Source organism: Macaca nemestrina, chromosome 3, assembly GCF_043159975.1.
Source record: "Macaca nemestrina isolate mMacNem1 chromosome 3, mMacNem.hap1, whole genome shotgun sequence".
Taxonomy (NCBI): Eukaryota; Metazoa; Chordata; class Mammalia; order Primates; family Cercopithecidae; genus Macaca; species Macaca nemestrina.
Window position 1 is genome coordinate 169,212,933 of NC_092127.1, and position 25,498 is coordinate 169,238,430.

The 25,498-nt window shown below is 36.5% G+C and overlaps 1 long non-coding RNA gene across 1 annotated transcript in view; it reads right to left on the reverse strand.

Annotated features, from left to right (window-relative positions):
• Positions 1–25,498, reverse strand: part of LOC105487798 (uncharacterized) — a 106,068-nt gene that overhangs the window by 73,177 nt on the left and 7,393 nt on the right. The window contains exon 2 of the long non-coding RNA XR_011621397.1: positions 13,039–13,143. This is a non-coding gene — a long non-coding RNA (uncharacterized lncRNA). The remainder of the gene's footprint in view (positions 1–13,038; positions 13,144–25,498) is intronic.

The following is a 25,498-nucleotide window of genomic DNA, read 5'->3' on the forward strand; positions in this document are numbered from 1 at the left end:
TGTATTACTTCAGTACTTACAAATTGCTTACACATATATCATTGTTCAGTCCTCTAAGTATCATTATCATCCCACATTTACAGACGAAGAAATGGAAGCCCACAAAGTCAGAGGACCCAAGTTACTCCATCTACAAATGTGGACCCCCACATACAAACGTAGATAGCCTATTTCACAGTTTTCATTTCTTTGCTGGCAGCCACGTTGAGAACACAAACTCCAGAGGCAGAGTTCTAACGTGTGAATCCTGGCTCTGGCCACTTAATAGTTGTGTAGCCTTAGTGAAGTTGCTTTCTATCTTTGTGCCTTACCATCTTCATCTGTAATGTAAGAATTATAACATTACAACTCCATATAGAGTTGTTGTCAATATTGTGGTAACAGCTTAGCTATCTAGAATATTACGATGACATTTTATTTTTAAAATATTCTCATCATTATGCAGACAGTTCTCCATGTTACCTTGGACCTACCTAGTTTTCCCACTTTCTTGCCTGTAGTTCTCAAGAGTATCTGCATTCTGGGAATGCAGCCTCCTGAGATAGGGAGGGACTGCCTGCAAAAGCCCAGGTCTTGCTCCTGTCTCTTCTAGGGACTGTAACATCTTGTGTTAGGGAAGAATTGCCCAGGACAGCCTGTGCTTTGGGCTTTGTTCCTTAGAAGCAGGAAGTCTTTCAAAGCTTTACTGAGTGAGTCATATGGTTCCTGAAGTATACAACTGGGCAGGCTGTCTTTTGGGGTTCTCTAGCTGTGGTGTAGATGGGGTGCACACAGTCAAGACTCCTCTAACTTGAGCAGCTTTCTTGAGTCTTAGACCAGCTCACAATGAATGCGAGACTTCTTTTGTCCCTTGCTGCCTCTCTGTAACTAATAAATCCACTGAGCATAAGTTGTTGTGTGTGAGTATGTTCTGTTTCACCAGCCTCAGATAAATAGTTAACTAGTGCATGGTGGACAGAAATAATAGCCCAGGATACTGTAGGAATAAGTATATATGGACTTCTGTTTCTGGTGATTGGCACAGTGATGATCTTTGCTATTCTCCAAGCAATGGGAGTCTTCCCTTGGGATTGGTAATTAGCAAACCTACTTTGCACATTAATTACTGATTTTAATGAGACTTTTTTTTTCAGACATCTTTATCTGTTGCTCCAACATAAAGTGGCTACTTTCCCTGATATGAAACTCTCACCCTGTGGAACACTTCTTCATCATCATTTTTGAAAATTCTTTTTACCTCTCTCACATGTTGGAAAAAACTCTTCTGCATCCCACTAATTTTTAATTCTTTAGTCCTTATTAGAGAGAAGCAACCGTTCTCTTACTCTTTTTTTTTTTTTTTTTTTTTTTTTTTTTTTTTTTTTTGAGGCCGAGTCTCTCTCTGTCGCCCAGGCTGGAGTGCAGTGGTTGGATCTCAGCTCACTGCAAGCTCCGCCTCCTGGGTTCACGCCATTCTCCTGCCTCAGCCTCCCGAGTAGCTGGGACTACAGGCGCCCGCCACTAAGCCCAGCTAATTTTTTTTTGTATTTTTGGTAGAGACGGGGTTTCACCATGTTAGCCAGGATGGTCTCCATCTCTTGACCTCGTGATCCGCCCATCTCGGCCTCCCAAAGTGCTGGGATTACAGGCATGAGCCACCGCGCCCCGCCTTCTTAGTCTCTTTAAAAGAAAGAGTGCTTGAGAAATAGAAGCATTGAGAACATACACAGATGAAAATGTCATTATTAATACTTTACCTGGTTATAGAATGCGTGGTTACATTTGCTGACTATAGAAGTGTGGCCCTCGCTGTCTTTGAGATTCTGATCCACCGCCATTCTGATCACCAAACTTTTCTAAGTGACTTGTCATCTGTCTCCAAATATATAAAGGGTGATTGGTGGGCCTTTTATCATTCATTGTGCTGGACACATTTAGGGGCATGAAAATCTATCATTTTATGATATTCAATCTAGGAATTTTTTTTTAAAATAATTTATTCATTTCCATTTTCTCTTCTCTATATTGCTAAATGCCTATTTAGATATTATGTTTTCTGGGTTAATGTTCTAAATTTCTCAATTTTGTTTTCCTATTTTCTACTGTTTTCTTGTTTTCTACGTTCTCTGTGATTTCATTAATTTATCATCACTTTTTATTGTTTTTTACATTTTTAAATTTTTTAAAATTTTCCTATTATGCATATCCAAGAGGTTTTTAAGGTCACCAAATGTGTTTTTTGTTTGCTTTGTTTCTATTTTTATTTTGATTGTATTTACTTATTTATTTTCAGATGGAGTCTTACTCTGTCCCCTGGGCTGAGTGCTGTGACATGATCTCAGCTCACTGCAACCTCCATCTCTCTGTTTTTTTTTTTTTTTTTTTTTCATTTTTTTTGTACTTGTGGCTTTATGCCTTTATTTATCTTCTTACAATGATTTTAATGAGAATCACAAGACGTGAGCATGAGCAGTCAGTCACAAAATTTGACAATATTTTTCAGTGTAAGAGACTGAGAAACAGTTACGGAAATTAGAAGTCCACACCTACTTTTGTCAGACTGTGGTCCCCCAAACTAGACATTTACAAGCTCTTTACACCTAATTCCAACCATTGAAAAGTTCCATTGCTCCAAAATCCTGATCACTGAAGTGATTGCTAGAGCAGCTGCCAAAAGAAAATTACCATGAAATCAGTAAAACCATTGATTTGGTCATTAAATGGTGACAAACATTACTAATGATTATTCCCCCAAAATGCATGAACTAGAATGTTCTTCACATAGTGATGAAGACAGGCCAGTCGCTAGCAGTGACTGTTAGCCCTTTCATAAATTCACTTATAAGCTGCTACATCATGCCAGGAGAATTGTACATAGAGGTTAAAGCATCTCTCTCAGCTATTTATTAGAATGTCATTTTTCTGATAATGAAAATGAGGCATATAACATTCTTTGAAAGTTTATGAAGGTTGACTAAGATAATATGTGTGAACACAACAAGAGTTGTACACATAAGGCACTTAAACCTCACGGTGAAATGGCCTAGCTCTGTGGCCCTTGTCCTTCTTGATTTCTTGTTCTACAGCAATGTGTGTAAAACAGTGTACTTCCCTTGAATCAACAGTCTCCTGGCTTGACTTCAATATAAAATCTCACTCTGTGTATCTCTTCATGGTATTGAACTAACTAGCAAGGCGGCAAGAGAAAATGACAATTTCATATAAAACTCAATGTGTTGAGATAAAGTGCCTGTCAGAATCTCATTCCCTAAGGGAAGAGCAAAGCCTGCACATCAGAAAATGAGCAGCATGACATGCCGTGCTCTGCTGTGAACTGGAAGGAGCTGGGCCAGCTTCTGCCCCCAGGTGTTCATTCACAAGTCTCAAGGCCAAACACGTGAGTCAGACAGGGAATGGGAATCCATCAGGGCCCAGCCAGCACCCTGTCGAGCTTGGTTATGGTAATTAAATGAATCTGTCTTAATATTTTTATGGATAAAATAAGAAGATAATTATTTATCAAATTTTTGTACTACAGCGTATTACTCAGTCTAGAAATAGATCTTAACATTTTGCATGACATGAATGAGATTGAAAAGTGATTTGAAAAATGAAACCTTTTAATCATGGCAGCTAATTATCTTGCAGTTTCTTTTCTGCTCTCCTGGATTTCTCTCATGTCACCCCCACTCCTGATTTCTTAGTCTTTCCCTTGTTCTCAGCCTCCCACCTTCACCCCCTCAAATCTGGCTTTCCAGGCATCTTTTGGGAGCACAGAACAGCCATGTGTGACAGTTCGCAAGTACTTTAATTCAGACTTTTCTCCTTTCATGTATTAGATGAAAATTCATGCATCAGAACAAACACAATGCAAACTTTCTGTTACCTCTGTGGCTTCTTAGATTCAGGGTATAATTAAATTATACCGGGAATTGGGCAGTAGAACAGTTTAAGGAGAGATACGGGTGTTTTATTTTTTTAAATCAAGTTTTTTTTGTTTTTTTTTTTAGAGGACCCCACCAGCTGGAGCCAGGATCTAATTACATCCACAACCCTCCTCATTCCTTCAATGATTCACTTGTTCATCCCCTACTAGATGTCAAGTTCAGTGCTTGGCCCCAAGACCAATAATCAAAAGATATATATATATATATTTTTTTTCTGATTTCACAGAACTTATAGGTAGAGCCAGCATTTTAAATGCATGAATTTGGAGTATTACAGTGCTCTCAAAATAGCAAGTATAGGATTTAAAAGGACACAAAGATAGATGTGTACCCGCCCCCCACCCGCTACACCCTTGTTCTGCTCTCTAATCTTTGCACATACCAGAGATTTCGTAAGTTCTGTGAGTACCTGGTTTTCTGCACGTACCAGAGATTTTGTTTTGCACATACCAGAGATTTTGTAAGTTCTGAGGCAAGGTCACAAGACGTGTTTAAGTAAGATAAACTCTTGCTGCCATAAACCTGCTCTCCCGCCTCAAAGTTTGAACCAAAATATCAGAAATGGCAGGAACCAATCATAGTTAGCCAAATCGCCTTGTTCAAACACTAGCCAATCATATATCTGATTTGTATAATAACTCTATGCCCACTTTTCTTAGACTATATAACATTGTTCGGAGCTGAGTGGGGGAGCTCTCCTGCCCGTCTCGTTTCACGAGCGAGGGAGAGTTCCAGGTTCGAACCTGTAATAAAGATCCTTGCTGCTTAGCTTTGACTCTGGACTCTGGTGGTCTTCTTCGGGGAATAAACGGTCTAGGCATAACAGATTCTATATGTGCAAATTTGGAAAAAAAAATTTTTGATTGCTGGGTTTAGAAAAGTTTCAAAAAGGAGATCTGGCCTGATAAGAATCTTTAAACGAAAGTAGCAACTCACTGGATGGATCCAGGCAAACGCAGGAAAGCTATAAAGTTTGTAAATGAAACTTTGTCCCTTAGAAAAAAACAAACAAAAACAAAAACAGAAACTGCATTTAAAGATTTCTGGAAATTCACGTTTGTCCCTATTTATAACAAGCAGAAAAGAAGACCTAATAGTTGTTAAGTCCTTCTGTGCCTTAAATCTTGATAGAATTCAAGATTTGAGGGACATGATACAGGTCATTTTGCAGATAAGTGTCATGCTAAATAGCCTTGTTGAAAAAAATTCTCTTTTTTAACTTTTATTTTAAGTTCCGGGGTACCTGTGTAGGTTTATTACATAGGTAAACTTTTGTCATGGGGGTTTGTTGTACAGATTATTTTATCACCCAGGTATTAAGCCTAGTAACTATTAGTTATTGTTCCTTATCCTCTCCCTCCTCCCACCCTCCATCCTCCTGTAGGCTTGCTAACTGAATTGCATTCTAGAAAGATCATTCTAACTACAGTGTGGCAGTCATACGGAAATACTGGAAGCAGGCACACTCATTTGATACCTACTGCAATAAATCAAGGAAGAGGTAATCAGGGACTGAAGTAAGGTTGTCACAATAGATACCAAATGGAGGTCATTCTTACAGATAATATGAAAGTATAGACATAAAATGGAAATGAGAGAGGTGGAGGAGTAAAGGATTATTTTGAGTTTCATGGGCGAGATTAGAAGCACAAAGAAAACAAGGAAAATTGGTGACTTCTGTTGTCAGTTGTGGATGTGTTTTGTTAGGTACTATTTCGCTGTTTACTTATTTCCATCTTCTTGTAGATACCAAAGAAATTGAAGTATGATACCAAGAGTTGAAATCCTGGCTCTATCTGCTTGAATCTCTGTTATTTAGAGCCAACCAGTTAATATCTTTGCACTTCAAATTATCCGTGTACAAAATAGGATCAACTTTAGTATTTAACTTACAGGTGTGTCTATAGTTTATTGACAGGCTTGGCATATGGTAAGCACCAGCAAAGTTATTGTTGCTGTTGTGTTGATGTTATACGTATCACTTCATCACTATGTTTGGGTGGCAGCAGGGGGAAAATATTAAGGTAATGGCAAAATCTGCAATTACTTTTGTACGAAACTAATAGAACTGACATAACTTAATCCACTGCAGAACACTAAGTCCTATCTCACTTGAGGTGCCCTGCTGCACCCTATTACAGTATTTCTTCTAATAAACTTTCCTTTCTCTAATCTATATTGTTATTGGTGAATTATTCTTAACAACCCATGATTCGACCACTTCCAATGATGCTGATGCTGGGACTCTGACACTGTTTTTTTTTTTTTTTTTTTTTTTTTTGAGGCCCCTTTTATCTTCCTTATCCTGATCTAGAAAAGAGTACCTCAAAGACAAAAGAAAGTAAAAATATAACATTTTAAAATATTTGACCGAGAAAGTTTTACCACAGCTGCCATCTGTTCTTTCTGAGAGCTACTACCCCCCGTGAGGCTTCATCTACATAACAATACAGTCTTTGCTTGCCGTGTGATATGATTTTGGCTGTGTCCACACCCAAATCACATCTTGAGTTGTAATTCCCACATGGCAAGTTTTAACTTCCTTATCCAGAACTAGCAAAGAGTACCTCAAAAACAAAGTAAAAATATAACACGTGCTGTTCTAGTGATTGTGAGTGAGTTTTCATGAGATCTGATGGTTTTAGAAGGGGCTTTTCCCCTTTTACTCAGCACTTCTCCTTCCTGATGCCATCTGAAGAAGGGATGTATTAGCTTCCCCTTCTGCCATGATTATATGTTTCCTGAGGCTTCTCCAACCATGCTGAACTGTGTCAATTAAACCTTTTTTCTTTATAAATTACCTAGTCTTGTGTATGTCTTTATTAGCAGTGTGAGAACAAACTATACACCATACTTCTTATCCACAGTCCTTCTATAGCTTGTGACACTACCTGCCCCGACCATCCAGACAAAAGCAGGAAAACTATAAAGTTTTTAAATATGAAAAAACTTTGTTCATTAGAAAAAAACTCAAAAACCAAAAATAAAAACTGCATTTAAAGATTTCTGGAAATTCACGTTAGTCCCTGTTTCTAACAAGCCAAAAAGAAGACCTAATAGTTTTTAAGTCTTTCTGTGCCAAAGGATAGAATTCAAGATTTGAAGAACATGATACAGGTCTTTTTGCAGACCTCCAAGCCTCTATTATTTTCTATTCTATAAATTTCAATGATCTGGCTCATCCTTTGAGTCTTCTTTCTTTTCTTTTTTTTTTTTTTTTTTAATTTTTTTTTGATGGAGTCTCGCTCTGTCGCCCAGGCTGGAGTGCAGTGGTGCTATCTCGGCTCACTGCAAGCTCCGCCTCCTGGGTTCACGCCATTCTCCTGCCTCAGCCTCCCGAGTAGCTGGGATTACAGGCACCCGCCACCATGCCTGGCTAATTTTTTGTATTGTTAGTAGAGACGGGATTTTACCGTGTCAGCCGGGATGGTCTCAATCTCCTGACCTCGTGATCTACCTGCCTTGGACTCCCCAAGTGCTGGGATTACAGGCCTGAGCCATCGCACCTGGCCATCCTTTGAGTCTTATAGTTGCGAGGGTCCCATGCCTATATGCATGTTCATCAATTTGGACCCATTTTTTCCTGTTGTTCTGTCTATTGTCAATATCTCGTAACAACCTTAGATTTAATCCTCCAGAGAGAAGTTTTAGACTTTCCTATACTACGTTTCTTTCTGCTACGAAGCCTTCGCAAATACTGTATCTTTAGCTTGGAATCCTGTTTCTTTCTGGCTAACTCCTATTGACTTCTTTTGTGGTCTGTTCTTACAGGACTTACTGTAAGACTTACAGGACTTACTGTTCTTACAGTGTTCCTTGGCACTTTACATATTGATTAGGGTTCCCTTCTCCACATTTCTATGGGTCTCTGAGCTTATATCATTGGTAGACTTCTGTTAGGCTAATGCCATTCTTGTTCACTTATATATGTCTCTGCAATTTGATTTCCAACACCTAGCATAGTTGTTGGATGAGTGTAGTTCCAGCAAATAAAATAGTTCCATTTGTTGTTGGATGTTGTTGGTGCTCATGACTGACAGTATTATTCCCATTTCTAATTACTGGTATCAGTAAAGTATCTAGCTCGGCTACACTCTATACACTATGCAAAAAAGCATGGAGATCATTCCTACAACATCAGGGGTCCTCTCTCAGCTGTGACCCCTAATTTTATAAGTTGTCACCTTCTCCCTTTCTTTCCTTTCTGCTTTAAAATAGTTAATTCTAGAGGGTAACTATGACTGTTCTTTTTTCTTAGTAGGAATATCTCACTGCTTATGGTGTGGTGAAGGAAATGTGTGAGCAAGCAAAGATCAACTGAGTCATGACTGGTTTGCAAAGCTTGCACTGCCCTGTAGTTTGTGGAGAGCCAGTGAAGGGTTTTAATTAAGGGAGGAACAAGGCTAGATTTTCATTTTAGATAGATCTCTCTTCTACCTCTGCAGAAGACAGATTTGAGAGAAAAGTGAGAGGGAGCAGGGAAGTCAGTATTAAGGGTATTTAATACTGAAGACCAATATAGTAAGGGCCTATCCCCAGAGTCAGAAAATTTTTTTTCATAAAGTACCAGGAAGTACATATTTTAGACTTTGTGGGCCATATGGTCTCTGTCCCAATGACTTAACTCTGCCTCTGTAGCTGACAATGTAGACAAAATATAAATGAATGAACTTGTCTGTGTTCCAATAAAACTTTCTTATGAAATGTAAAATTAGAATTTCATATGTTACACAATATTATTATCATTAGTCACATAATAATTATTATTATTTTCATTCTTTAAAAGCATTAATAATGTAGCAACCATTCTTATTTGCTGGCCGCACAGAAACGGGCAGCATGCTAGATTTGGCCTATATAGTATAATTTACTGACACCTGGCATCTACTATTTATTTGTTTGCAGAAGAGAAGAGGGATTTTTTGAATGTGCTGATAGGTAGTAGGCTTTGATTTACTAGTAATTCATGAGTTCCTAGAATAGTATGCATCAAATAATAAATATCCAAATATGTGTTGAATAAAGATAAATATATCAAAACTTGGTGACATCAGATTCTGGCCAGGAAGAAAACAAGAATAAATGTCATATTTTAAGTTGGTTGGTTCTTCTGCTCAGGACAAAGCATTAGCTGAATTTAAATTGATTAGGATCATCCACTAAACTTCCATGGTATCCAGAGTTTTTGTACCAATACTTCTAGAACTATTGCTGACTGAAAAGTTATCTTATTAGTATGTTTCCCGAAGAATATTTACCCTTTAACTGGGGATTACTATGAACTCTCCTTAATTGAGACATTAGCTTTAATTTATTTTCACTGCACTGGAGAAACAAAGACATATTTCTCAAAGATTTTCATTTAGTATTATTATTATTAGCTTGAAATACAGACAATAGCAGTCAGGGCCTCAACATGGAAAATAAGGTGGAAAAACTATGTTACTTATATTACTATTTTTGTTCTCTAATTTAACTTTGTCTTAAGTTTCCCAAGGCCAAAATGAAGAAAACCATTGAAGTACCCTTTAAATTGCTTTCTCTTCTCTCCCATTTCTTTCCTCCCTTCCATTTTGTTTCTCACATATTCCAATGACATTTCCAGGCTTAGAGACAATTCTCCCTCTCTCTCTGCTTTCCCTCCCTCCTTTCCTCTTTCTCCTTCTCTTTATTCAGACATTTATGTCCTTGAGACTTGTGGTTTCCTATAAAGTAACATGACTAATATTTAAAGTATAATTTATTATGTTTTTTGGTAGATATATACTAATATTTTCAGAATAGAATTATATACCTGGAATCCAAAAAATAACAGTCAAAAGGAAAAGAAACATATAAATGTGGCATTGTAAAAATGTATCTGCCAAGAGTCATCCACACAAATCATCTGGGGTAAAATGTGATGTCATTTTCGTTCAATCAAACAACCTTTAAGCACTAGAGCTGCATTTTCAGAGTTGTCACATGATGTGGGGCTCATAGAATTTTACTTTTGTAAGACAATCACACTTTTTAAATCTAAGAGATCTTTGAAATTCAGAACTAGAAAAAAAAATGTCTAATTAAAAAATGGCATCAGGGAATGCAACAGTCTGATTGGGTCAATTGCTTCCTGCCCTAGTTTTATGAATTGAAATTACTTCTGCTTACTAATGGCATTAGAAAAAACATTAAGCTATTTCTACATATCAAGGTTAGACAGGTTAATGAAGAACAGGGTCCTCAGGCATCATTGTTTATAAAATTTGAGCAACCATGTACAAGTAAAAGTAGGATATTACGACATTACCATCGCATGAAGTGTTTTGAACATAACTAGCTTGAATTAATCTCTAGCATTCTTTTTCTGGTGATTAATTCTCTTTTTTCTTTAAGCTTCCCAATTTCTTAGAATTCTTATTCCAATTCTAGCCTATTTTCTAGGATATTTGCTCTTTACTCTTATTTTAAAACTCTTTATCTTTTTGCTTTTCTATATATGTAGAAAAATGTTTTCTAAGTATTTCTGTTAATTGATTAAACTATTTTCTCTCCAGTGATTAAAATCATGAACAAAATTATATAACCCCAAATACTATCTTTTGCATCTCTCTAACTCTTAAAACCAGGGAGAAATATTTTTAAAGAAGGTTTGGAAGACACAGAGATCTTATTTGGATCCTAGATCCCTTAATTCTACTTTTCTAAAAACTAAGAAACAAAACAAAAAACGTTTAATTCAAACTGTTTTAAAAATCCTATAATCTGTATTCATTTTTGTTAGAATTGAGTGCTTAATTCCCTCATTAATTAACACCTTTATTTTTTTCAATATATTTATTAAACCTATGCTATGAAGAAGGTACTTTGGTACATTTCGTGATTAAAAAAAAGATCTTGAGGCATAATAACCACCTCAAGAAACTAAGAAGAGTTGAATGACAGATGTATGTTTATATCTTCTTATTAGTATATGATACCAGGCAATACAAATTGGAAATATAAAATCCTTAAAAAACACAAAACTAAATATTGATCATAAATCATGGAAATATTTGAGTGGATAACACAAAATTCACCTTTAGAGAAAGTAGTATTTCATTGTCACCTTGAAGATGTAATTTATAAAGACAGCCAGTAGAAGAGGGTTAGATAAAAATTTGGTTATTCTAGAATTCCAGGCAAAGCAAGTTTATGTAATTGATTAAAGTTTGAGAAAATAGAGCCAATGAGGTACAGTGAATTTATTTTGTAGGGGTATGGTTTATGGAAGTTAATCTTGAGCTATGATATGATATATGATCTTGAGATATGATATGAGCTATGATATGATAGTAAAAACGGATAGCAACGGAAACATTAGAATGGTAAGTTATGTCAGTTCTATTTTTCCTTAGGAGTATTTACAGACCTTAAGGCAGGAGCTTAAGGGTAATTTGGACCTTATGAGCCACATAGATCATGATAAATAATCACATTTGTAGTAATTTTGGTGCCTTCATGGAAGCAAGTGTGCAATGAGTTTTGGCATGGCATTTTGGAGACGTATAGAAATTCTAGTTATTTATAAATGTTAAGTTTAAAAGAGGTCTGGAACCAGATACTGACTTTAAATACTAACAAAGTTTAATTACTTCTAAATCCCCCAGTTTTGCCTGTTTGAGGGTCACCAGGTGGTCTTTGCTTCCTTCTACATTCCTCCAAGAAGGAGTTTTCGTCTCTGAGACCTGTTCAGTGATCACTGGGTGATTTTTGCTCTTCTCAATAACCGCCATTTACCTCACTACTGTAGATTTTCTCTGCAGTCACAAACCTCCCCGACAAGAGGGCAACTTTTCAGAGCTATTTCTGTGGATTGTAGCCCCTCCAAATAGTCATAGCAAAATATGCCAAAGAAGTGTGAACCCAAAAGTATCTGAGACAGGTCTTGATTAATTTAGAAAGTTTATTTTTCCAAGGTTAAGGACGTGCCTGTGACACAGCCTCAGGAGGCCCTGAAGACATGTGCCCAAGGTAGTCAGATCACAGCTTGCTGTCATACATTTTAGGGAGACATGAGACATCAGTCAATATGTATAAGATGTACGTTGGTTTATTCCGGCCAAGTGGGACCACTCAAAGTAAGTCTTCCAGTTTATAGGTAGATAAGAGACAAAAGGTTGCGTTCTTTTGGGACTTTGATCATTCTTTCACTGAATACGCAACTTACATGAGAAAGGAGGGTAGAGGGATAGTCACTTACGTCTTTAGTCTGACTCATTGAATATGCATTTTTATGTAAACGATAGGACAGAGGTAGCAATCAGATATGCATTTGTCTCAGGTGAGCAGAGGAATGACTGAATTCTCACTGTCCTTTGCTGGCACCTGTGAAATAAGCAAGTAATTTACATGGCTGGGGTAAAATTCAACAGAAGTGTTCTAGGGTGAAGACCTTGAGGCCCACAAGGAAATTCCCGTGGGCAAATTGTGAAGGAGGTGTGTAGTTGTTTCTAATTTGTAGCTAACTTATAAAATAATAAAATAGGAGGCAGGTTTGCCTAACGCAGTACCCAGCTTGACTTTCCCTTCTGGTTTAGGAAGGGAAATAGGAAAATAAATCTTTGGATTTATACAGAAATATATAGAGAAGTATATTTTCAAGTAAAATGTGCTGGTTTCCTTCGGTTCCCCGTTTGAAATTTAATTTTCAGAAAGTTTCACATAATAGAGAAGAATCGGTAGCTATGTAGAGATTTGGGTTAGAAGTTTCGAGACAAGAGGAGGAGAAAGCATATATAGGAAAACAGGGGAAAAAACTCTCAAATACACTACCATATACCTTTCTTTTTTTTTTTTTTTTTGAGGCAGAGTCTTGCTCTGTTGCCCAGACTGGGGTAAAGTGGCGCGATCTTGGCTCACTGCAAGCTCCGCCTCCCGGGTTCATGCCATTCTCCTGCCTCAGCCTCCTGAGTAGCTGGGAGTACAGGCGCCCGCCACCGCGCCTGGCTAATTTTTTGTATTTTTAGTAGAGATGGCGTTTCACCGTGTTAGCCAGGATGGTCTCCATCTCCTGACCTCGTGATCCACCCACCTCGGCCTCCAAAAGTGCTGGGATTACAAGCGTGAGCCACCGTGCCCGGCCGCCACATACCTTTTTATATCCGTCTATTAGTCCTCCAAATAGGTCAGTTCACTTAAACAGCTCTGTCTCTTTGCAGGAGGTGCATTGCAGACGGGGCCCATCAAGGTTAGGTCTCTATGCAGTGTAAGAATAAGGAAATTTAATAAGAGACTTTTCTATGTAAACAAACAAACAAACAAAAACTCACAAAGCTTAATGTCTGGAGTATTCTCCAAGCTACTTTCTGAGTCTGAATAGCAGTTCACTGAGAAGATTTCTGAATGTGAGCTAAAGTATTTTCAGCTGGAGCAGAGCAGGCAGTGACAAACTGACAGAATTTCCTGGTTTGCAGTTTGAATGTCATAAAGCTTGTCCATCCGCAACCATCAAGGTAATTTCTCTGAATTGTATTTATCAAGTTGACCAGCTTCAGCATTCAAAGCCGCAGGAAAAGCAGTTTCAATTTTAGTGAAAATTGAAAAAAACCAGAAGGATAGGAGGAAATTTGAAAAATATTAGTTTGGAGATTCAAAGCTTAATATTGAAAAAAACTAAAAGAATTCAGTATCTAGTCCAGATTGTAGATAAAGAATAAAATCCTCAAAATAATGAGCTAGAATCTAATAACAGATGTACTATAATTGCCTTTTTTAAACACAATTTTTCTCTCCACATTCATTTCCGTTTCTACCAAAGATATTTACAGTCAGACTAATTCATTTGAAACGTAAGTTTAGACTCATTAACTTGGCAAGATTATTTGCATAAAGTGCAACAAGAATAGTGATTGATAATATAGGGTTTAAAAAATATATGGTTTGCTGGAACACTTTTGTAAGTGACTTCAGGTTATATTTTTAAAAGGCCTGTGAAGGCTAGGAGCCGAGAAAGCTTTACCATCTGACTGCATCTGTAATACTTCTACAAATTGGTAAATTCGTCTTTTCTCAAAGTTCTCAAAATGTTTTGAAATTCCTGGACCTGTCAGAAAGTTACATTCCTTACTTATCACAAACCCAGAAACCCTTATAAGGAAGTGTGTAGACAAGGTATTTCAGGCCAGTTTTTCCAAGGGACTTTTATTGGCTTTATAATTCAACTTCGGTTCCTGAAAGCTATCTGGTCAGATCAGAAAATATGACATTACTTTTAAAACCTCAGTGAAAGAACCGGGTTTCCAGTTGTGTGTTGTTAAAAAAGATATTCTTATTGAAATTATGCAAATAACTTAAGAATACTCAAGAATAAATTCTAAATACTAGAGAGATTAGGTAAAGAGGAAAGTAAATATGTCAGTTCTGTTTACAGAAGTATGCATTACCAAATTGCTGCAAATTATATATAGGTTAAAACAAAGTTAACTTAAATCTGGAAAATAAAAAAATAATGAGGAATATTTTAAACAAAAACTCATTTAAAATTATAATATTTTGTCAGTTCAATCCCATACAATTAATTCTTAATTTGCTTAATGTTAGGTTAGCAGTTTTTTGAGCCCAGTTTTGTTTTAAATTAGATTTCTGGAAATTTAGTCTAATGGCATAGATTCAAAGTTATTAGAGTCCTGTATTATTTAGGGTTCTTTTTGTTCTTTCCATATACAGATATACCTCATTTTATTGGACTTCATTGTATTGCACTCTGAAGATACTGCATTTTTAACAAATTGAAGTTTTGTGGCAACACAATGTAGAATAGTTCTATTGGTCCCATTTTTTTCCATTAGCATGTGATCACTTCATGTTTCTGTGCCACATTTTGGTAATTCTCATAATATTTCAAAATTTTAATTATTATTATATCTGTTTTGATGATCTGTGATTACTGATCTTTGCTATTACTGTTATCATCTTGGCGGGTACCACAAACCACACCCATAGAAGGCAGCAAAGTTAATTAACAAATACCGTGTGTGTTCAGACTGCTCCACTGACCAGCTTCTCCTCAAGCCTCCCTAGCTATTTCTTGACATGCAAAAATATTGAAATTAAGACAATTAGTAACACTGCAATGACCTCTAAATGTTCAAGTAAAAGGAAGGGTCACATGTCTCTCACTTAAAGTCAAAAGCTAGAAATGATAAAGTTTAGTAAGGAAGGCATGTCCAACGCTGAGATAGGCCACAAGCTAGGCTCCTTCACCAAACAGCCAAGTTGTGAATGCAAACAAAAAGTTCTTGGAGGAAGTTAAAACTGCTACTCTAGTGAACATGTAAATGATATGAAAGTGCAGAAGCCTTTTGCTGATATGGAGAAAGTTTTAGTGGTCTGGATAAAAGATCAAACCAGCTGCAACATTGCATGAAGCCAAAGTGTAATCCAGAGCAAAAACCTAACTCTTTAATTATATCTAGGGTGAGAGAAACTGGCTACACTAAACAACAGATTATCAATTAGATGAAACAGACCTCTTGGACTCTCATAGCTAGAGAGAAGAAGTCAATGACTGACTTCAAAGCTTCATAGAAATGGTGGGGAGAGGCTTTAAATGACTGGCTATAGGCACTTAGCCCTCATCTCCTGCATAGAAGGACGGTGAGTAGATAACCACACATTGAATACAGCATTTAAGAGAGAACACTGGAATTCTGCAGGAAAATGACAGCGAACATCTGAGACACAGGAAGAAAGGGAAACAAGGCAGCTGAACCAACTGGGATTAGCTGGGAGCCTGTGGAGGCTCCCCAGTGTAGGGAAAAGGTAACTGAGCAACTCCTAGAGGTCCACATTTTCACTGAAAACTCCCACAATCTTGGCCTAAGAAAGCCCCTTGGCTATTGCAGGCCCTGAGACTAGGATAGACGGCTGTCTAGAGTCTGAGCAACCACACGGTTCCAGAGAAGGAGTCCATGCTGGGTGCTACACACTTCTTGAGACCTAAGCAGCTGCTGAATGGAGATATTATGAGAGCCCAGCCTCCATCAGACTGTTGGAGGCTTTTCCACATCCTGGAACCCAACTAACATTTTCGCATGCCCACCTGGAGGGCTACGGAGACGGAACACCAGCTGGCACTTCCAGTGTGCCCAGGTTGTGAGAACTCTATCTCACACAATGTTCTGCACCCTGGGGAATGCTGGGTGCAGCATACCAGGGTGGCTGCAGCTATGACAAAGGGAGCTGGAGCACATACTTTCCAGAACCTGCGAGCTGCCCGACTAGGACTGCTGCCACTCACAGCAACCCTGACCCCATCCCTGCAGCAGGGTGGCCATGCCCCACCATGCACCTTCAGTGGGCCTGGAGATGAGCCCCGTGAAATGCCATGCTGGGGCTTGAGGACAGGCTTGCCCTGTTCATTGCTACCAACACCCGGGCATGCCCAAAGGCCTGAGGATGACCCACCCCACCTTTAGACTCAGACACATGTGTGAAGTATCAAGAGTTCTGAAAAAAGACCCAGGCTGCTTGCTACAGGAACACAAGAACACCAACTGGGGCATAGGGATTGCTCCACCTGGCCTACCACAGCCTATGCCCATGTGCACCATTAGAGGCAGTGAGGGCTGATTCACCCCACCTATTGTCCCAGGTGCATGTGTGCAATATTAGAAGGTCTGACAAATGGTGCAGCTTCCCTGTTGCTGGTACTCAAGCATGCGATCCGGGAACCTGGAGATCATCCTTTTCTGTCAATCACATCCTGTGCTTGTGCACACTACTAGGGTCCTGAGGACAGGCCCACCCCACCTGGTGCGATCTCCCTATATGGAAGAACTATGTCTGGGAACCTGAGGATCAATTTTCCTTGCCTGCTGCTTCTGGTGCACACATGCACCATTAGAGAGCCTTTAAAAAGGCCCAGATTGTCAGCCACTGGTGCCCAAGCATGTCATATAGCGGCCTGAGATTCACTCCACACCACCCACTATCACAGGTATCTGTGCGCTACTCCTGGGGGCCCTGAGGGAAAGCCAGCCCAACCTGCTGCCACCACCACTGCTAACACCAAAGTGTGCCACCTGAGAACGGAGGGTTGGCCTGCCTTTGATAGTCATTGATGATACAAAACCTGCTGCCCACAATCCCAGTTCACTGCTAGCACCGTCATTATCCAAGCAAGCAGCCTGGAAGCTTAAGAATCAACCTACCTAGGTCTGCTATTAGTGTCCACGTATGCCTCCAGTGAAGCCAATAACAGAAAGGCTTACCTAGCTCACAGCAACAACTACTGTGGACCAAAAACTAGTTTATTCTGACACATCTGTCCCTAGCAGAGCCTGATACAGCTTTCACTGACAAGTGCAGGATAGGAAACTGTGGAAATCACAGACACCACTGATGCTGATTACAACCAAAGTAATCATACAAAAACTATACTTCATACACACAGAATCAAGTCTAAAGTTCCCTACCCAAACAACACTGTAGAAACACCTACAGAAAAGAATGTCTTTCCCTAGGAAAGTAAATCAGAAAGAATTGGAAGAAGGGACTATTACAACTCATGTGCAGATACGAACATACGGAGCCAAGAAACATGAAAAAGCAAGAAAACATGATGCTTTTAAAGTAACACAATAATTCTCCAGCAACAGATTTCAACCAAAACAACTCCATGAAATACCCGAGAAACAATTGAAATTAAGACGAAAGAAGCTTAGTGAGATAAAAGAGAACACAGAAAATTAATACAAAACAATCAGAAAAATGATTTATAATCTGAATGGGAATTCAACAGAGATTAAAAAAACAAATTCTGTATTAAAAAATTATAATAAATAAAACAAAACTGTAATCAAGGGCTTCAAGTAGAATAAAGAATTACAGAACTTGAAGACAGGTGTTTGGGAATAACCCAATCAGCATATATATATGTATATATAATATATATACTGATACACATCTATATCTATCTATCTATAGATATCTATATATCAGTATATATATCTACTATGATAGATCTATATATATATCAGTATATATATATCAATAGATAGATATATATAGATATACTGAAATACATAGATTATATACTGATATATATATTTATTTTACTCTATATATAGAGAGAATACGAATAATAAAGCTTACATAAATATGACAGAATGTAAAGTGACCAAATGTTTGAGTTTTGGGTCTTTCAGAAGGGAAAGAGATAGGCAGAAATTATACCAAAAACAAAAACAAAATTCTACCTAACAGCAACAACAAAAAGTAGCAGAAAATTTCCTAAGCCTGAGTCTTAGAAGAAATTTAGATATTTGTATATAAGAAGCTCAAAGACAAATAAGTACAATACAGAAAGCCTTGGCAAAGTTTAATTATCATCAAAGTGTCAAAAGTCAAAGACAAAGAAAGAACTGTGAAAACAGCAACATAAAAGCATCCAGTCACATATAAAGGAACCCCCATCGGACTAACAGCAGATTTCTGAGCAGAAATTTTAAAGCCAAGAGAGAATGAGAGATTATATTCCCAGTACTAAAAACAAACAAACAGCAACAACAACAACAAAACCCTATACTCAGCAAAGCTATCCTCAAAAATGAAAGAGGAATAGTTTTTCCCAAATAAGTAAGTACATAAATAAATAAATAAATTACTTGAGGGACCTAATCACCACTAGATCAGCCCAACAGAAAATGCTTAAGGGAGCCCTAAATCTGGAAGTGAAAGGCTATTATCTACTATCATAAAAACAAATGAAAGTATAAAACTCCTTGTTAGAGTAGACACAGAATTGAGAAGGAGCAAAAACTCAAGTGTTGCCCATATTGAAAAACACCAACCAGAAGCACAAAAACAATAGAAAGAAATAAACAAACAATAAAAGAAAAAAGAAAACAACAACAAAAGATATACAAAACAATCAGAAAAGGACAGGAATTAGTTCTTACCTATTAATAATAACCTTGAATATAAATAGCTCAAATTACCTACTTAAAAGATATAGACATGCTGAATAGATAAAAAGCACTACCTAATTGTAAGTTGCTTACAATAATCTCACTTCACCTGTAAAGGGACATACAGACTGAAAGTGATTGGATGGAAAATGTTTCCCACACACACAGAAGCCAAAAATGAGCAAAAGCAGCTATATCTAATAAGGTAAAACCAACTTTAAGTCAAAAACAGTACAAAAAAAAAAAAAAAAAAAAAGAAGCACATTAAATAATGATAAAAGGATCTATTCAACAAGAAGATATAACAATTCTAAATATATATACGCCCAAACCAAAGTATCCAGAAATATAAGTTAAACATGATTAGATCTAAATAGAAAGATAGACTCCATTACAGTAATAGTCGGTGACTTCGACATCCTAGTCTCAGCATTATACAAATCATCTAGACAAAAAATCCACAAATAAACATTGCATTTAAATTTCATTTAGACCTAACTGGCATTTACAGAATATTCCATCCCACAGCTGCAGAATACACATTCTTCTCATGAGCACATGGAGCATTCTTTAAGACAAAGTATATGTTAGGCAAACAAAACAAACAAACAAACAAAAACTCAGTAAATTGATAAAAAACAAAATTTATTAAGTATCTTCGGAGACCACCATAATACAAAATCAAAAAAAAAAAAACAAAAAAAACAACAAAAAAACAACAACAACAAAAAGAAAAAGCAAGAAATCAAGAACAAGAGAAACACTGAAAACTGTACAAATATATAGAAATTAACCAACATGATCTTGTTGACCATTGGGTTAGTGAAGAATTAAGAAACAATTTTTTAAAAATACTTGAAACAAATGGAAGTGTAAAGACAGCATAGTAAAACTTATGGGATACAGCAAAAGGAGTACTAAGAGGAAGGAACAAATGCCCATATCAAAAAACAGATTTCAAACCAAATTATGCACCACAAGGGACTAACAAATTAAGAACAAACCAAACCTAAATTCAGAAGGAAAGAAATAACAGAGATCAAAGCAGAATTAAGTGAAATAAAGGGTAAAGTCACAGTACAAAAATCAATGAATCTAAAAGTTGTTTTCTTAACCAATAAACAAAATAAAAACACCACTTTCTAGACTAACCATGAAAAAAACAGAGAAGACTGAAATCTTAACATAATCATACATTAAAAAGGAAATATTAAAACTGATACCACAGAAATACAAATGACTCTTACAGACCATTATAAACAACTATATGTTAATAAACTGGAAGACCTGGAGGAAAATAATAAATTCCTGAACATATACAATCTAACAAGATTACATCAGAAATAAATAGAAAACCTGACCAGTCCTATAATAAGTAATGACATTGAATTAGTAATAAAATATCTCCCTCCAAAATAGCTTTTGACTAGATGGTTTTACTGCCAAATTGTTCCAAGCTTATAAAGAAGAGCTAATATCAATTCTTCTCAAACTATTTTAAAAAATTGGAGAAGGAAATTCTTCCTAATTCCTTCTCCCAGGCCACCATTATCCTGATACCAAACTCAGACATAAACATACACACACACTCACAAATACATACAAACACACACGCACCCCAGTTCAAGCCAATATCCACCATGAATAAAGGCACAAAAATCCTCAACAAAATATGAGCAAGCCAAATCCGATGGCACCTCTAAAAGATAATACACTATGATCAAACAGGATTTATCCAAGGGATACAAGGATAATTCAGCATAAGCAAATTAATAAGTGTGATACATTACATCAGCAGAATTAACTACAAAAAATATATGATCATCTTAATTGATGCAGCAAAAGGATGTGATAAAATCAATGTTTCATCATCTCTTCATGATAAAAACTCTCAAGCATAGAAGAAACACACCTCAACATAATAAAGGCCATGTCTGACAAACCCATAGCTAACATCATGCTGAATGGGGAAAAGCTAAAAGCTTTTCTCTAAGAACTAGAAAACACCATAAACGATAATTTTCATCAGTTCTATTCGACAGAGTACTAGAGGTCCTAGCTAAAACAGGCAAGGTAAAGAAATACAAGGCACCCAAATTGAAACAAGAAAGTACAATTATTCCTTTTTGCAAATGACAGGATTTTAAATTTAGAAAAACCTAGACTCCACCAAAAAATTCTTAGAACAGATAAACACATTCAGTCAAGTAACAGGTTATAAAATCAACTTACAAAAATTAGTAACATTTCTGAACAATCTGAAAAATAAACCAAGAAATAATTTACCAAATGTAAGTTCCTTTTACAATAGCTACAAAAAAAAAAAAAAAAAAAAGATACCTAGGAATAAATTTAACCATGGAGGAAAAAGGCCTCTTTAAGGAAAACTACAAAATATTGACGAAATAAATTGAAGATGTTACAAATAAATGGAAAAAATCCTATGCTCATGGATTGAAATGATTAATATCCTTAAAATGATCATACTACCAAAAGTAGTCCACAGTTTCAAAGCAATCCGTGTAAATATACCAATGTCACTCATCACAGAAATGGAAAAGAAAACCCTAAAATTTGTATGGAATCATAAAAGAGCCCTAATAACTAAATTATTTCCGAACAATAAAAACAAAACTGGAGGCATCACAATACCTGAATTTAAAATATACTACAAGACTGTAATAACCAAATAGCATGTGTTGGCATAAAACCAGACACACTGGCCAATAAAACAGAATAAAGAACCCAGAAATTAACCCACATATTTACAGTCAGCTGATTTGCAACAAAGGTGCCAAGACTATACATTTGGGAAAGGATGTCCTCTTCAGTAAATGGTGTGGGAAAACTGGATATCCATGGGCGGAAAAATGAAACTAGGCCTCTATCTTTCATTACATCAAAACATCAACTCAAAGTGGATTAAAGACTTAAAACTCAAAACTATAAAGTTACTAGGCAAAACCATAGAGTAAATGCCTTAGAACATTGGTGTAAGCAAAGATTTTATGGTTAAGACTTCAAAAGCACAGGCAAAAAAAAAAAAAAAAAAAAAGACAAATAGGACCTAGGACCATATTAAACTAAAAAGGCTTCTGTACAGCAAAGGAAACAATCAATAACAGAATGAAGAGACTAACTGTTGAACAGAAGAAAATATTTGCAAACTCTTCATTCAGCAATACACTAAAATTAAGAATATATAAGAAATTCAAAGAACTCAACACCAGTAAAACGATCACATTTAAAAGCAGACACAAGATCTGAATAGACATTTCTCAACAGAAGACATACAAATGGCCAGCAAGGATATAAAGATGTTCAACATCACTACTCAGCAGGCAAATGAGGATCAATACCACAATGTAATATCATCTTACCCCAGTTAGAATGGCTATTATCAGAAAGACAAACAAATGAATGCCGGTGAGAAGGCAGATAAAAGGGATTTCTTATACACTGTTAGTGAAAAATGTGAATTAGTACGGCCATTATAAAAACAATTTGAAAATTTCTCAAAGGACAAAAAACAAAAAACTGCCATATGATCCAGTGATCCCACTACTGGGTATTTATTCAAATAAAATGATTCAATATTTCAAGGTGACATCTGCACTTCCAAGTTTATTGCAGCACTATTCACAATAGGAAAGATAGGAGTCAACCTTCATGTCTAGCAACAAATGAATGCATAAAGCAAGTGGGGCATATATACATAATAAAATACTATTTGGGCAAAAATAAAATAAAATCCTGTCATTTGAATGGAACTGGAAGTTAATATATTATGTAAAATAAACTAAGCACAGAAAAATATGTGTATTTCCACTCAAATTTGAAAGCTAAAAAAAAGTTGTTCTTATGGAGAAGGAGTAAAATCATCTCATATCAGAGGTTGAGAAGGTTGTGTGTGTCAGGGTGTGGGTGTGAAGGAAGGTAGATTAATTGTGATAAACATACATTTAAATAGAAGAAATATATTTCACTGTTCAATGGCACAATAGAATGAGCATAGATAACAACAATATTGTGTATATTTCATAATAGCTGGAAGAGAAATCTGAAATTTTTCCAACCTAAATAAATAATAAACGTTTGAGGCGACAGATATTCTAAATATTCTTATATAATCATTACACATTTTTCTGGGTATTAAAATATTACACGTACCCTATAAATACGTACAAATATGTGTCAATAAAATAATAAATAACAAAGCTTCAAAGGACAGGCCCACTTTTTTTGTCAGGAGCTATTGCCACTGATGACTTTACCTTGAAGCCAATTCTCATTTACCATTTCGAAAATCCTAGGGCACTTAAGAATCATGCTAAATCTACTCTGCTCGTGCTCTATAACTGGAAAAACAAATCTTGGGTGACAGCCCATCTGTTTACAGAATGATTTACTGAATATTTTAAGCCTGGTTTTGAGACTAACTGCTCAGAATAAAATATTTCTTTCAAAATATTGTTGCTTTCAGACCCAAGGGGGCTGATGGAGATATACAAGGATATGAATGATGTTTTCGTGCCTGCTAACACAACATCATTCTGCAGCTCATAGATCAAGGAGTAATTCTAACTTTCAAGTCTTACTATTAAAGAAACACATTTTGTGTGTCTATAGCTGTCACAAATAGTGATTCCTCTAATGGATATTGGCAAACTAAATTTGAAACTTTATGGAGAGGAATTACCATTCTAAATGTCATTGTGAACATTCGTGGCTCATGGAAGAAGGTCAAAATGTCAATATGAACATGTATTCGGAAGAAGTTGATTCCAAACTTTACGGATGACTTTGATGGGTTTCAGTCTTCAATGGAGAAAGTAACTGCCGATGGGGTTGATAGCAAGAGAATTAGAGTTAGAAGAGGAGCCTGAAGATATGACTGAATTGCTGCAATCTCATAATAAAACTTGAATGGATAAGTAACTCCACTCATCTGGATAAGGAAAGAAAGCAGTTTTATGAGATGGCATCTACTCGTGGTGAAAATGCTGTGAACATTGATGAAATGACAAAAAAAACATTTAGAATATCACAGAATAATAGTTGATAAGACTGGAACAGCTAGAGAGGATTGATCTCTATTTTGAAAGAAGTTTTACTGTGGACAAAACACTATCAAACAGCATTACACGCTACAGAGAAATCATGGATTAAAGAAAGGGTCAATTTATGTGGCAAAATGTATCGTTGCCTCATTTTTAAGAAATTGCCACAGTCACACCAAACTTCAGCAATCATCACCATGATTAGTCAGCAGCCATCAATATTGAGGCTGTATCCTCCACCAACCAAAAGATTTTGACATGCTGAAGGCTCAGATGATCATTAGCATTTTTAGTAAGAAAGTATTTACTAATATACATACATTATTTAGACATAATACTATTGCACACCTCACAGACTTCAGTATTGTGTAAACATAATATTTATATGCACTGGGAAATTGTAACATTTTTGGGACTCTTTACATTATAATATTTGATTAATTGCAGTCATCTAGACCTGAACCCTCAACATCTTTAAGATATGATTGCATGTCTTTGAAGACACACACTTTAACATCTTTTTCATTAGTTGTATATTTACTAGAACTTCCATCAAGAAGTTTTATAGTTTTACAGTTATATATGTATATAATAGTTATATACGTATGAAGTTCTATATGAATAAATCTATGCATATATACAGTTATATATGTATATATGACTATATGTGTGTGTTTCTTCTTTTTCAATTTTTATTTTAAAATCAGGGAGTACATGTGCAGGTTTGTTACAAAGGTATATTACATGATACTGAGATTTGCAGTATGACTGAACTTGTCACCCAGATAGTGAGCATAGTACCTAATAGGTAGTTTTTCAGCTCTTGCTCTTTTCCTTCTCTTCCTCCTCTAGTGGTCCCCAGTGTCTATGGTTCCCTTCTTTATGTGCCTGTATACTCAATGTTTAGCATCCACTTATACGTGAGAACATGTGGTATTTAGTTTTCTCTTCACTTAGGCTAATGGCCTCCAGCTGCATTCAGGTTTCTGCAAAAGACATGATCTCATTCTTTTTTATGGCTGCATAGTATTTTATAGTGTCTATGTACCACATTTTCTTTATCCAATCCACTGTTGCTGGGCACCTGGGTTGATTCCATGGTTTTTCCACTGTGAACAGTGCTGCCATGCACATATGGGTGCATGTGTTCTTTTGGTAGAATGATTTATTTTCCTTTATGTATATATGTTGGGGTCCGTGCCGGGGGTGGTGGAGAATGAAAGAACACACAAAAGACAAAGACACACAGAGAACATGGCGGCCGCACTCAGAGCCTCCGCCTCACTTTATTTATACTCCATAAACCCCACATCAGCAGAAAGAATGCAATGCAAAACAAACTTTCTTTTCCCACATGTAACCTTCTACTCAGTTCCTTGTTTCTATGCTCTTCCTTATCTGCCCGCCTTCTTGGCGCCTACGGGAGTTCATTAAAAGTTCAATTGGAGATACTGTCCTTGAGCCCTATCTATTCTCAGCATACTGTTTTCAAAGGCCCCTGCATTTCCCCCTTTTTGTTTTTGTTTTGCCTCAATCCTAAAAAGGTAGCCCATATTTGTTCCTGTGTTTTCTTTTGTTTTTG